Genomic DNA, 14,240 nt, shown 5'->3' with positions numbered 1-14,240 from the left:
AAAAAAATGACAGGTGGGGGGAGGGAAGGAGAAGGAGTATATATATTTGCAATGCGGAATGGAAGGGGTGCAATCATACTAGCATTAATACACCGGATCCCATCGAACTCCGCAGTTAAGCGTGCTTCGACGAGAGTAATACTAGGATGGGTGACCTCCTCGGAAGTTCTCCTGTCTTTTTGCAGACAAGGCATCAAACATTACTCGCGATCAGAGCCACAGTCCACTGACATGAGTAGCAATGTTGAAACATTTTGCTTAATATTTTACGTGCACTTATTTGTAGTCCACCACGTGATAAGAGTCTCATTACGAGAGTCTTACATAGTAGAACAACAAAAAAAAAGAGCGTGAGGGGCCTCAGTTCTTCTAGGCGTGAGTAGAAGCGATATGGCATTTCGCTCTATATTACAACTAGAATTAGAGATGCGGTATGCCCGCACAGCAAAATAAATTCTGGGAGGGGGGAGGGAAGGAGAAGGGCTATATGTATTTTTAGTGGGGAATGGGACAGTTACGATCATACAAACACTAATATAGAGGATCCCATCAGAACTCTATAGTCAAACGTGCTTGGGCGAGATTAGTTCTAGGATGGGTGACCTCCTGGAAAGTCCTTGTGTTGAATTCGTCTTTTTGTAGACAGGGTGTTAAACGTTAAGTGCGATCGAAGCCACAGTCTGCTGGTGTGAGTCGCGGGGCCTCAAAATTTTGCTTAATATTTTTCGTGCATTCATTTATAGTCCACCACGTGATAAGAGTGTCATTACGAGTATCTTACATAGTATAACAATAAAAAATAAGGTACAACGGGAGATCCATTCATCTGGGCGTGAGTCGAGGTGCCGGGGTATTTCGCTCGATATTAGAACTAGAAACAGAGGTGTGGTGTGTGCGAACAATGAAACAAATGACGGGAGGGGTGAGGGAAGGAAAAGGGGTATATGTACTTGCAGAGTGGAATTAAAGGGGTGCGATCATACCTGCACTAATGCACTGGATCCCATCAAATTTCGTAGTTAAGTGTGTTTGGGCGGAAGTAGAACTAGGATGGGTGACCTCCTGGAAAGTTCTCATGTTCCACTCATTTTTTTGCTGATGGTACGTTAAACATTATGCGCGATCAAAGCCATTGTCCCTCGGAGTGAGTCACAACGCCAAGACATTTTTCTTAATATTTTTTGTGCATTCATTTATAGTTCGCCATGTGATAAGAGTGTCATTACGAGCATCTTACATAGTAGTATAACGAAAAATGAGGTGCAGGGGGTAGTCAGTACATCTGGGCGTGAGTCGAGGCACTGGAGTATTTTGCTCTATATTAGAACTATAAGCAGAGGTCCAGTGTTCGCGCATAGCGAAACAAATAACAGGGGGGGAGGGAGGGAGAAGGGGTATATGTATTTGTAGCACAAAATAGAAGAGGTACAATCATACTAGCACTAATGCACCAGATCCCATCGAACTCTGTAGTTGAGTGTACTTTGGCGAGAGTAGTACTAGGATGGGTGATCGTTTGGGAAGTCCTCGTGTTGCACCCGTCTTTTTACGGATGGGATGTTAAATGTTACGTGCAATTGGAGCCATAGTCCGCCGGCATGAGTCGTGGCGCCAGAATATTTTGTTTAATATTTTTTGTGCATTCATTTATAGTCCACCACATGATAAGAGTGTCATTATGAGCACCTTACATAGTATAACAATGAAAAATGAGGTACGACAGGCAGTCTGTTTATCTAGGCATGAGTCGAGGTGCCCGGACATTTCGTTTGATATTAGAACTAGAAATAGAGGTGTAGTGTGCATGCATAGCGAAACAAATGACGGGAGGGGGGAGGGAAGGAGAAGGGGTATATGTATTTGCAGCACAAAATGGAAGGGGTGCGATTATACCAACACTAATGTATCGGATCCTGTCGAACTTTGCAGTTAACTAGTTAAAGCAGTATTAGGATGGGTGACCTCCTCCGAAGTCCTCGTGTTCCACCCGTCTTTTTATAGACGGGGCGTTAAATGTTACGCGTGACCAGAGCGATAGTCTGCCAGTGTGAGTCACAGCATTAGGACATTTTCACTTAATATTTTTTATACATTCATTTATAGTCCATCACGAGATAAGAATGTCATTACGATTATTTTACATAGTAGAACAATGAAAATAGAGTTGTGGCAGGCGGTCTTTTCATCTAGGCATGAGTCGAGGTGCCTTGGGATTTCACTAGATATTAGAACTAGAAACAAAGGTGCGGTGTGCGCGCACAACAAAATAAATGATGAGAGGGGAGAGGGAAGGAGATGTGGTATATGTATTTGCAGCGTGGAATGGAAGGGGTGCAATCATACCAGCACTAATGCATCGGATCCTATCGAACTTCGTAGTTAATCTGCTTGGACGAGAGTAGTACTAGGATGGGTGATCTCCAAGGAAGTTCTCATGTTGCACCCTTCTTTTTGTAGATGGGGCGCTAAATGTTACGCGGGACTAGAGCGAATGTCGCTGGTTAATTCGCAAACATGAGTCACGGCGCCGGAACATTTTGCTTAATATTATTCATGCATTCAATTATAGCCCACCATGTGATAAGATTATTGTTACGAGTATCTTATATAGCAGAACAACAAAAAAGGAGGTGTGGCGGGTGTTCCGTTCATATAGACATGAGTCGAGGCACCAGAGCATTTAGCTCAATATTAGAACTAGAAGAAGGGGCGCGTTGCACGCACAGCAAAACAAACGACGGGTAAAGAGAGAGAAAGAGAAGGGATATATGTCTTTACGGCGCAAATTAGAAGGGGTGCGATCATACCAGCACTAGTTCACGCGATCCATTAGAACTATGCAGTTAAGCGTGCTTGGGCGAGAGTAGTTCTACGATGGGTGATCTCTTGGGAAGCACTCGTGTTGCACTTTTGTTTTTGCAGATGGGGCGTTAAATGTTACGCAGGACTAGAGTGACGGTCTGCCTATTCATTTGCAAACGTGAGTCACGGTGCCAGGGTATTTTGCTTAATACTTTTCGTGCATTCAATTAAAGCCCATCACGTGATGAAAGTGTCATTGCGAGCATCATAAATAGTAGAACAACGAAAAATGAGGTGCGGGGGGCGATCCGTTCATATGGGCATGAGTCGAGGTGCCAGGGCATTTCGCTCGATATTAGAACTAGAAGTAGAGGTGACTTACGCGCACAGCAAAACAAATGACGGGAAGGGCGAGGGAAGGAGAAGTGGTATATGTCTTTGCGGCGCAAATTAGAAGGGATCATACTAGTACTAGCTCAACGGATCCCATCAGAACTCTGCAGTCAAGCGTGCTTGGGTGAGAGTAGTACTAGGATAGGTGACCTCTTAGGAAGTACTCGTGTTGCACCCTTCTTTTTGTAGACGGGGCATTAAATGTTACGCGGGACAAGCGCAACAGTCTGGTGGTTCATTCACAAACGTGAGTTACGATGCCGGGGCATTTTACTTGATATTAGAACGAGAAGGAGAGGTGCACTGTGCACGCACAAGGAAATAAATGACGGGAGGGGAGAGAGAAAGAGAAGGAGTGTATGTATTTGCAACGTAGAATGAAACAGGTGCGATCATACCAGCACTAATGCACCTGATCCCATCAGAACTTTGCAATTAAGTATGCTTGGGTGAGAGTAGTACTAGGATGGGTGACCTCCTGGGAAGTCCTCGTGTTGCAATCATTTTTTTACAGATGAATCGTTCGACTTTACGCGCGATTGGAACTATGGTCCGCCGGTTTATTCACAAATGTAAGTCACAGCGCCGGGGTATTTTACTTGATATTAGAACGAGAATGAAAGGTGCAGTGTGTACGCACAAGGAAACAAATGATGGGAGGGGGGAGAGAAGAAGAAAGAGTATATGTATTTGCAGCACGGAATGAAACAGGTGCCATTATACCATCACTAATTCACCGGATCCCATCAGAACTCCGCAATTAAATATGCTTGGGCGAGTGTAGTACTAGGAGTGGTGACCTCATGGGAAGTCCTCGTGTTGTAATCATTTTTTTGCAGATGGGTCATTAGACGTTATGCGTGATTAGAACTATGGTCTGCTGGTTTATTTGCAAATGTGAGTCACGGTGCCGGGACATTTTACTTGATATTAGAACGTGAAAGAGAGGTGCAGTGTGCACGCACAAAGAAACAAATGACGGGAGGGGGGAGGAAAGGAGAAGGAGTGTATGTATTTGCTGTGCGAAATGAAAATGTGAGATCATACCAATACTAATGCATTGAATCCAATAAGAACTACGTAGTTAAGTGTCCTTGGGCGAGAGTAGTACTATGATGGGTGACCTACTGGGAAGTACTTGTGTTGCACCTATTTTTTTTTCAGATGGGTCGTTCGACATTACGCACGACTAGAAATATGGTCCGCTAGTTTATTCGCAAATATGAGTCACGACACCGGAGCATTTTACTTGATATTAGAACGAAGAGGAGAGGCGCAGTGTGCACGCACAAGGAAACAAATGATGGGAGGGGGGAGGGAAGGAGAAGAAGTGTATATATTTTCAGAGCGAAATGAAATTGGTGCCATTATACTATCACTAATTCACCGGATCCCATCAGAACTCCGTAGTTAAATGTGCTTGGGCGAGTGTAGTAATAGTATGGGTAACCTTTAGGGAGGTCCTCATGTTGCAATAATTTTTTGGAGATGGGTTGTTCGACATTACGCCCGACAGAAAATATGGTCCGTTTGTTTATTCGCAAAAGTGAGTCACGGCGCCGGGGTATTTTACTTTATATTAGAACGAGAAGGAGAGGTAAAGTGGGCACGCACAAGGAAACAAATGACGGAATGGGGGAGGGAAGGAGAATGAGTGTATGTATTTGCAACGCAGAATGGAAGAAGTGTGACCATACTACCACTAATGCACCGGATCCCATCAAAACTCCGCAGTTAAGTGTGTTTGGGTGAGACTAGTACTAGGATGGGTGACCTCCTGAGAAGTCCTCGTGTTGCACCCATTTTTTTGCAGATGGATTGTTCGACGTTACGTGCGACAAGAACTATGGTCCGCTGGTTTATTCGCAAATGTGAGTCACGGCGCTGAGGGATTTTACTTGATATTTGAACGAGAAACAGAGGTGCACTGTGCACGCACAAGGAAACAAATGACAGGAGGGGGTGGGAAGGAGAAGGAGTGTATGTATTTGCAGTGCAGAATGAAACAAGTGCGATCATACCAGCACTAATGCACTGGATCTCATCAAAACTTCGCATTTAAGTGTGCTTGGGCGAGAGTAGTACTAGGATGGGTGACCTCTTGCGAAGTCCTTGTGTTGCACCTATTTTTTTCAGATGGGTCATTCGACGTTACGCGCGACTGGAACTATGGTCCGCTTGTTTATTCTCAAATGTGAGTCACGGCGCTTAGGCATTTTACTTGATATTAGAATGAAAATGAGAGGTGCAGTGTGCACGCACAAGGAAACAAATTACGGGAGGAAGGAGGAAAGGAGAAGGAGTGTATGTATTTGTAGCGCGGAAGAAAAAAGGTGCCATCATACCAGCACTAATACACTGGATCCCATATGTCCGCAGTTAAGTGTGCTTGGGCGATAGTAGTATTAGGATGGGTGATCTCTTGCGAAGTCCTCGTGTTGCACCTATTTTTTTACAGATGGGACATTCGAGGTTACGCGCAACTGGAACTATGGTCCGCCGGTTTATTCGCAAATGTGAGTCACGGTGCTGGGGCATTTTACTTGATATTAAAACGAGAAAGAGAGGTGCAGTGTGCACGCACAAGTAAATAAATGACGGGAGGGGGGAGGAAAGGAGAAGGAGTGTATGTATTTGTAGCGCAGAATAAAACAGGTGCGATTATACCAGCACTAATGCACCGTATCCAATCAGAACTCCACAGTTAAGTATGCTTCGACGAGAGTAGTACTAAGATAGGTGACCTTCTTGGAAGCCCTCGTGTTGCACAAATTTTTTTGTAGACGGGTCGTTCGACGTTACGCGCGACTGGAACTATGGTCCGCTGGTTTATTCGCAAATATGAGTCACGGCGCCGGGGCATTTTACTTGATATTAGAACAAGAATGAGAGGTGCAGTGTGCACGCACAAGGAAACAAATGACGGGAAGGGGGAGGGAAGGAGAAGGAGTGTATGTATTTGCAGCGCGAAATGAAACAGGTGCAATCATACCAGCACTAATGTACTGGATCCCATCAGAACTCCACAGTTAATTGTGCTTGGCGAGAGTAGTACTCGAATGGGTGACCTCCTGGGAAGTTCTCGTGTTTCACCAATTTTTTTTTCAGATGGGTCGTTCGACATTACACGCGACTAGAACTATGGTCTACTAGTTTATTTGCAAATGTGAGTCATGGCGCTGGGGCATTTTACTTGATATTGGAACGAGAAGGATAGGTGCAGTGTGCACGCACAAGGTAATAAATGACAGGAGGGGGCAGGGAATGAGAAGGAGTGTATATATTTGCAGCACAGAATGAAAGATGTGCGATAATAGCAGCACTAATGCACCGGATCCCATCTGAACTCCGCAGTTAAGTGTGCTCGGGCGAGAGTTGTACTAGAATGGGTGACCTCCTGGGAAGTCCTCGTGTTGCACTCATTTTTTTTTCAAATGGGTCATTCGACGTTACGCGCGACTGGAACTATGGTTCGCTGGTTTATACACAAATCTTAGTCACGGCGTCGTGGCATTTTAATTGATATTAGAACGAGAAGGAGAGGTGCAATGTGTACGCACAAGGAAACAAATATCGGGAGGGGGGAGGGAAGGAGAAAGATTGTATGTATTTAAAACGCGAAATGAAACAGGTGCCATCATACCAGCACTAATACACCGGTTCCCATCAGAACTTCACAATTAAGTATGCTTGAGCGAGAGTAGCACTAGGATGGGTGACCTCCTGGGAAGTCCTCGTGTTGTACCCATTTTGTTGTAGATGGGTCGTTCGATGTTACACGCGACTGGAACTATAGTCTACTAGTTTTTCGTAAATGTGAGTCACGGCGCCGGAGCATTTTACTTGATATTAGAACGAGAATGAGAGGTGCAGTGTACACGCATAAGGAAACAAATGACTGGAGGGGAAAGAGAAGGAGAAGGAGTGTATATTTTTGCAGCGCAGAATTAAACAATTGCGATCATACCAGCACTAATGCACTAGATCCCATCATAACTCCGCAGTTAACTGTGCTTGGCCGAGGGTTGTACTCAGATGGTTGACCTCCTAGGAAGTCCTCGTGTTACACTCATTTTTTTAGATGTGTCGTTCGACGTTACGCACGACTGAAACTATGGTCTGCTGGTTTATACGCATTTGTGAGTCATGGCGCTGGGGCTTTTTACTCTATATTAGAACGAGAAAAAAGATACAGTGTGCACGCACAAGGAAACAAACGACGGGAGGGGGGAGGGAAGGAGAAAGAACATATGTATTTGCTGCGCAAAAGAAAAAAGTTTCGATCATACAAGTACTAATGCACTAGATCCCATCAGAACTTCGCAATTAAGTGTGCTTGGGCAATAGTAGTACTAGGATGAGTGACCTCCTGGGAAGTCCTTGCGTTGCACCCATTTTTTTTCAGATGGCTCATTCGACGGCAGTGTGCACGCACAAGGAAACAAATGATGGGAGGGGGGAGAGAAGGAGAAGGATTGTATGTAGTTGCAGCACAAAAGCTACCAGGTTGATCATACCAGCACTAATTCAACGGATCCCATCAGAACTCCGAAGTTAAGTGTGCTTGGGCGAGAGTAGTACTAGGATGGGTGACCTCCTGGGAAGTCCTCGTGTTGCACCAATTTTTGGCAGAAGGGTCCTTCGATGTTACGCGCGACTGGAACTATGGTCCGCTGGTTTATTCTCAAATGTGAGTCACGACACCGGGGTATTTTACTTGATATTAGAACTAGAAGGAGAGGTGTAGTGTGCACGCACAAGGAAACAAATGACGGGAGGGGGGAGGGAAGGAGAAGGAGTGTATGTATTTACAGCACTGAATCAAAAAGGTGCGATCATACCAGCATTATTGCACTGGATCCCATCAAAACTCCGCAGTTAAGCGTGCTTGAGCGAGAGTAGTACTAGGATGGGTTATCTGCAGGGAAGTTCTTGTGTTGCACCCTTCTTTCTGTAGACGGGGCGTTAAACATTCAACTGGACAGGAGCGATGTTCCGCCGGTTCATTTGCAAACGTGAGTAGCGACACCGGAGAATTTTTCTTAATATTTTTCCAATATTCTATTAAAGACCATCACGTGATGAGAGTGTCATTACGAGCATCTTAAATAGTAGAACAACAAAAAACTAGAGGCGACGGGCGATCCGTTCATATGGGCATGAGTAGAGATGGGTCGTTCGACATTACGCGTGACTGAAACTATGGTTCGCTAGTTTATTCGCAAATGTGAGTCACGGTGCTGGAACATTTTACTTGATATTAGAACGAGAAGGAGAGGTGTAGTGTGCACGCATAAGGAAACAAATGACGGGAGGGGGGAGGGAAGGAGAAGGAGTGTATGTATTTTGAGCACAGAATGAAACATGTGCCATTATACTATCACTAATTCACCAGATCCCATCATAACTCCGTAGTTATATGTGCTTGGGCAAGTGCAGTACTAGAAGTGGTGACCACCTGGGAAGTCCTTGTGTTGCACCTATTTTTTTCAGATGGGGCATTTGACATTACGCGCGGCTGAAACTATGTTCCGCTGGTTTATTCGCAAAAGAGAGTCACGGCGCCGAGGCAGTTTACTTGATATTAGAACGAGAATGAGTGGTTTAGTGTGCACGCACAAGGAAATAAATGACGGGAGGGGGGAGGGAAGGAGAAGGAGTGTATGTATTTACATCGCAGAATCAAAAAGGTGCGATCATACCAGTACTAATGCACCGGATCCCATCAGAACTTCGCAGTTAAGGATGCTTGGGTAAGAGTACTATTAGGATGGTTGACCTCTTGGGAAGTCCTCGTGTTGCACCCATTATTTTACAGATGGGTCATTCGATGTTACGCACGACTTGAACTATGGTCCGCTGGTTTATTCACAAATGTAAGTCACAGCGCCAGGTCATTTAACTTGATATTAGAACGAGAAGCAAAGGTGCAGTGTTCACGCACAAGGAAACAAATGACGCGAGGGGGGAGGGAAGGGAAAGAGTGTATGTATTTGCAGCGCGACCTGAAACAGGTGCTATCATACCAGCACTAATGCACCGGATCCCATTACAACTCCACAGTTAAGTGCACTTGGGCGAGAGTAGTACTAGGATGGGTGACCTCCTAGGAAGACCTCGTGTTGCATCCATTTTTTTATAGATAGGTCCTTCAATGTTACGCACGACTAGAATAATGGTCCATTAGTTTATTCACAAATGTGAGTCACGGCACTAGGGCATTTTACTTGATATTAGAACGAGAATAAGAGGTGCAGTGTGCACGCAAAAGGAAACAAATGACGAGAGGGGGGAGGGAAGGAAAAGGAGTGTATGTATTTACAGCGCAGAATCAAAAAGGTGCGATCATACCAGCACTAATGCACCGGATCCCATCAGAACTCCACAGTTAAGGATGCTGAGGGGAAAATAGTACTAGGATGGGTGATCTCCTGGGAAGTTCTCGTTTTGCACCTTTTTTTTTACGGATGGGGCGTTAAACATTCAACTTGACCGGTGCGATGGTCTGCCATTTCATTTGCAAACGTGAGTCACAGCACTGGAGAATTTTTCTTAATATTTTTCCAGCATTCAATTAAAGCTCATCACATGATGAGAGTGTCATTGCGAGCATCTTAAATTTTAGAACAACAAAAGACAAGTGGTGGCAGGCAATCTGTTCATATGGGCATGAGTCAAGATGGGTCGTTCGACGTTACTCGCGATTGGAACTATGGTCCGCTGGTTTATTCGCAAATGTGAGTCACGGTGCTGGGGCATTTTAGCTGATATTAGAACGAGAAGGAGAGGTGCACGCACAAGGAAACAAATGACGTGAGGGGGGAGGGAAGGATAAGGAGTATATGTATTTGTAGTGCAGAATGAAACAGGTTCGATCATATCAGCACTAATGCACCGGATCTCATCAAAACTCTGCAGTTAAGTGTGCTTGGGCGAGAGTAGTTCTAGGAGTGGTGACCTCCTGGGAAGTCCTCATGTTGCAACTATTTTTTTACAGATGGGTCGTTCGACATTACGCGCAACTGGAACTATGGTCCGCTGGTTTATTCGCAAATGTGAGTCACGACGCCGAGTCATTTTACTTGATATTAGAACGAGAACGAGACGCTCAACGTGCATGCACAAGGAAAGAAATGATAGGAGGGAGGAGAGTAAGAGAATGAGTGTATGTATTTGCAGCACGGAATGAAATAGGTGCGATCATACCAGCACTAATGCACCGGATCCCATCAGAACTCTACAGTTAAGTTTGCTTGAGCGAGAGTAGTACTAGGATGGGTGACCTCCTTGGAAGTCCACGTGTTGCACCAATGTTTTTACAGATTGGTCGTTCGATGTTACGCGCCACTAGAACTATTGTCTACTGGTTTGTTCACAAATATAAGTCACGGCACCGGGGCATTTTACTTGATATTGGAACTAGAAGGAGAGGTGCAGTGTGCACGCACAAGGAAATAAATGACGGGAGGGGGGAGGGAAAGAGAAGGAGTGTATGTATTTGTAGTGCGGAATGATAGATGTGCGATCATAACAGCACTAATGCATCGGATCCCATCAGAACTCAGCAGTTAAGTATGCTTGGGCGAGAGTTGTACTAAGATGTGTGACCTCCTGGGATGTACTCGTGTCACACCTATTTTTTTGCAGATGAGTCGTTCGACATTACGCGCGACTGGAACTATTGTCCGCTGGTTTATTCGCAAATGTGAGTCACAGCGCCGGGTTTTTTTTTTATATTTGAACGAGAAGGAGAGGTGCAGTGTGCACGCACAAGGAAATAAATGACGGGAGGGGGAGGGAAGGAGAAAGAATGTATGTATTAAAAGCGTAGAATGAAATAGTAGCCATATACCATCACTAATTCATCGGATCCCATCAGAACTCCGCAGTTAAATGTGCTTGGACGAGTGTAGTACTAGAAGTGGTGACCTCCTTGGAAGTCCTTGTGTTGCACCTATTTTTTTGCAGATGGGTCGTTCGACGTTACGTGTGACTGGAACTATGGTCTGTTGTTTTATTCGCAAATGTGAGTCACGGCGTTGGGACATTTTACTTGATATTAGAACGAGAAGGAGAGGTGCAGTGTGCACGTACAAGGAAACAAATGACGGAAGGGGGGAGGGAAGGAGAAAGAGTGTATGTACTTGCAGCGCAGAATGAAACATGTGACATTATACAATCACTAATTCACTGGATCCTATCAGAACTCCGCAGTTAAATGTGTTTCGGCAAGTGTAGCACTAGGAGTGGTGACCTCCTAGGAAGTCCTCATGTTGCAACCATTTTTTTTCAGATGTGGCATTTGATGTTATGCCTGACTTGAACTATGGTCTGCTGGTTTATTCGCAAATGTGAGTCACGGTGCCGAAAAATTTTGCTTGATTTTTGAAGGAGAAGGAGATGAGCAGTGTGCACGCAGAAGGAAACAAATGACGGAAAGGGGGAAGGAAGGAGAAGGAGTGTATATATTTGCAGCGTGGAATGAAACATGTGCGATCATACCAGCACTAATGCACCGGATCCCATCAGAACTCTGTAGTTAATTTTGCTTGGGTGAGAGTAGTACTTTGATGGGTGACCTCCTGGAAAGCCCTCGTGTTGGACCAATTTTTTTGCAGATGGGTCGTTCGACGTTACGTGCGACTAAAACTATTTTTTGCTTTTTTATTTGCAAATGTGAGTCACAGCGCCGGAGCATTTTACTTGATATTAGAAAGAAAAGGAGAGGTGCAGTGTGCACGCACAAGGAAACAAATGACGGAAGGGAAGGAGAAGGAGTGTATGTATTTGCAGCGCAAAATAAAATAGGTGCGATCATACCAGCACTAATGCACCGGATCCCATCAGAACTACGCAGTTAAGTGTGCTTGGGAGATAGTAGTACTCGGATTTGTGACCTCCTGGGAAGTTCTTGTGTTACACCATATTTTTTTCACATGGGTCGTTCGACGTTACGCGCGACTGGAACTATGGTCCGCTGGTTTATACGCAAATGTTAGTCACGGCGCTGGGGCATTTTAATAAATATTAGAACGAGAAGAAGAGGTATAGTGTGCACGCACAAGAAAACAAATTACGGAATGGGGGAGGGAAGGAGAAGGAGTTTATATATTTGCAGCGCGGAATGAAACTAGTCCGATCATACCAACACTAATTCACTGGATCTCATCAGAACGCCGCATCTAAGTGTGCTTGGGCAAGAGTAGTACTAGGATCAGTGACCTCCTGGGAATTCCTCGTGCTACACCCATTTTTTTACAGATGGGTCGTTCGACGTTATGCGCGACTGGAACTATAGTTCGCTGGTTTATTCGCAAATGTGAGTAAAGACACCGAGGCATTTTACTTGATATTAGAACGAAAAGGAGAGGTGCAGTGTGCACGTACAAGTAAAAAATTACGGGAGGGGGAAGGGAAGGAGTAGGAGTGTATATGTTTGCAGCGCAGAATGAAATAGGTGCGATCATACCAGCTCTAATGCACCGGATCACATCAGAACTCCGCAGTTAAGTGTGCTTGGGTGAGAGTAGTACTAGGATGGGTGAGCTTCTGGGAAGTCCTCGTGTTGCACCCATTATTTTTCAGATGGGTCGTTCGACATTATGTGCGACTGGAACTATGATCCGCTGGTTTATTCGCAAATGTGAGTCATGGCGTCGATACATTTTACTTGATATTAGAACGAGAAAGAAAGGTGCTGTGTGCACGCACAAGGAAACAAATGACGGGAGGGTGGAGGGAAGGAGAACGTGTGTATGTATTTGTAGCGCAGAATAAAACAAGTGCGATCAAACTAGCACTAATGCATTGGATCCCATCAGAACTCCACAGTTATGTGTGCTTGGGCGAGAGTAGTAGTAGGATGGGTGACCTCCTGGGAAGTACTTTTGTTGCACCTATTTTTTTGCAGATGATTCGTTCGACGTTAAGCTTGGCTTGAACTATGGTCTGCTGGTTTATTCGTATATGTGAGTCACGGGGCCGAGGCATTTTACTTGATATTAGAACGAGAAGGAGAGGTGTAGTGTGCACGCACAAGGAAACAAATGGCAGGAAGAGGGAGGGAAAGAGAAGGAGTGTATATATTTGTAGCGCAAAACAAAATATGTGTGATCATACTAGCACTTATGCATCGGATCCCATTAGAACTCTACAGTTAATTGTGCTTGGGTGAGAGTAGTACTAGGATGGGTGACCTCCTGGGAAGTCCTCGTGTTGCATGTATTTTTTTACAGATAGGTCATTCGATGTTATGCGCGACTGGAATTATGGTCTGCAGGTTTATTCGCAAATGTGAGTCACAGAGCCGGGGTATTTTACTGATATTAGAACGAGAAGGAGAGGTGTAGTATGCACGCACAAGGAAAAAAATGACGGGAGGGGGGAGGGAAGGAGAAGGAGTGTTTGTATTTGCAGTGCATAATGAAATAGGTGCAATCGTACCAGCATTAATGCACTGGATCCCATCAAAACTCCCAGTTATGTGTGCTTGGGCGAGAGTAGTACTAGGATGGTTGACCTCCTGGGAAGTACTCATGTTGCACCCATTTTTTTTAGATGGGTCGTTCGATGTTACGCGCGACTAGAACTATGATCCGCTGGTTTATTCGTAAATATTAGTCACGTTGCCTTCGCATTTTACTTGATATTAGAACGAGAAGGAGAGGTGCAGTGTGCACGCACAAGGAAAATAATGATAGAAGGAGCAGGAAAGGAGGAGTGTATGTATTTGCAGTGCGGAATCAAACAGGTGTGATCATTCCAACACTAATGCACCGGATCCCATCAGAACTCTGTTGTTATGTGTGCTTGGGCGAGAGTAGTACTAGGATGGGTTACCTCCTGGGAAGAACTCGTGTTGCACCTATTTTTTTACAGATGGGTCGTTCGACATTACACGCGACTGGAACTGTGGTCCACTTGTTCATTCGCGAATGTGAGTCACGGTGCTGGGGCATTTTACTTGACATTAGAACGAGAAAGAGAGGTGCAGTATACACGCACAAGGAAACAAATGATGGGAGGGGGGAGGGAAGGAGATGAAG

At 44.9% G+C, this 14,240-nt stretch overlaps 17 pseudogenes; all 17 read left to right on the top strand.

Moving 5' to 3' along the window:
• Positions 1-1,423: 1,423 nt before the first annotated feature.
• On the top strand, positions 1,424-1,541 carry LOC148255221 (5S ribosomal RNA; annotated as a pseudogene).
• Positions 1,542-3,579: 2,038 nt separating this feature from the next.
• On the top strand, positions 3,580-3,698 carry LOC148255220 (5S ribosomal RNA; annotated as a pseudogene).
• A 1,180-nt stretch (positions 3,699-4,878) lies between these two features.
• Positions 4,879-4,997, top strand: LOC148255219 (5S ribosomal RNA; annotated as a pseudogene).
• A 205-nt stretch (positions 4,998-5,202) lies between these two features.
• Positions 5,203-5,321, top strand: LOC148255218 (5S ribosomal RNA; annotated as a pseudogene).
• An 852-nt stretch (positions 5,322-6,173) lies between these two features.
• On the top strand, positions 6,174-6,291 carry LOC148255217 (5S ribosomal RNA; annotated as a pseudogene).
• Positions 6,292-6,498: 207 nt separating this feature from the next.
• LOC148255216 (5S ribosomal RNA) lies at positions 6,499-6,617 on the top strand (annotated as a pseudogene).
• A 1,081-nt stretch (positions 6,618-7,698) lies between these two features.
• Positions 7,699-7,818, top strand: LOC148255215 (5S ribosomal RNA; annotated as a pseudogene).
• Positions 7,819-8,022: 204 nt separating this feature from the next.
• Positions 8,023-8,141, top strand: LOC148255214 (5S ribosomal RNA; annotated as a pseudogene).
• A 742-nt stretch (positions 8,142-8,883) lies between these two features.
• Positions 8,884-9,002, top strand: LOC148255213 (5S ribosomal RNA; annotated as a pseudogene).
• Positions 9,003-9,207: 205 nt separating this feature from the next.
• Positions 9,208-9,326, top strand: LOC148255212 (5S ribosomal RNA; annotated as a pseudogene).
• A 206-nt stretch (positions 9,327-9,532) lies between these two features.
• On the top strand, positions 9,533-9,651 carry LOC148255211 (5S ribosomal RNA; annotated as a pseudogene).
• A 736-nt stretch (positions 9,652-10,387) lies between these two features.
• Positions 10,388-10,506, top strand: LOC148255210 (5S ribosomal RNA; annotated as a pseudogene).
• A 1,177-nt stretch (positions 10,507-11,683) lies between these two features.
• LOC148255209 (5S ribosomal RNA) lies at positions 11,684-11,802 on the top strand (annotated as a pseudogene).
• Positions 11,803-12,650: 848 nt separating this feature from the next.
• LOC148255208 (5S ribosomal RNA) lies at positions 12,651-12,769 on the top strand (annotated as a pseudogene).
• A 206-nt stretch (positions 12,770-12,975) lies between these two features.
• LOC148255207 (5S ribosomal RNA) lies at positions 12,976-13,094 on the top strand (annotated as a pseudogene).
• A 206-nt stretch (positions 13,095-13,300) lies between these two features.
• Positions 13,301-13,419, top strand: LOC148255206 (5S ribosomal RNA; annotated as a pseudogene).
• A 524-nt stretch (positions 13,420-13,943) lies between these two features.
• On the top strand, positions 13,944-14,062 carry LOC148255205 (5S ribosomal RNA; annotated as a pseudogene).
• Positions 14,063-14,240: the final 178 nt, after the last annotated feature.

The sequence above is a fragment of the Carica papaya genome, chromosome 5 (assembly GCF_054855325.1).
Source record: "Carica papaya isolate Zhongbai chromosome 5, ASM5485532v1, whole genome shotgun sequence".
Classification (NCBI taxonomy): Eukaryota; Viridiplantae; Streptophyta; class Magnoliopsida; order Brassicales; family Caricaceae; genus Carica; species Carica papaya.
This window is presented reverse-complemented; position numbering and strand designations above follow the sequence as displayed.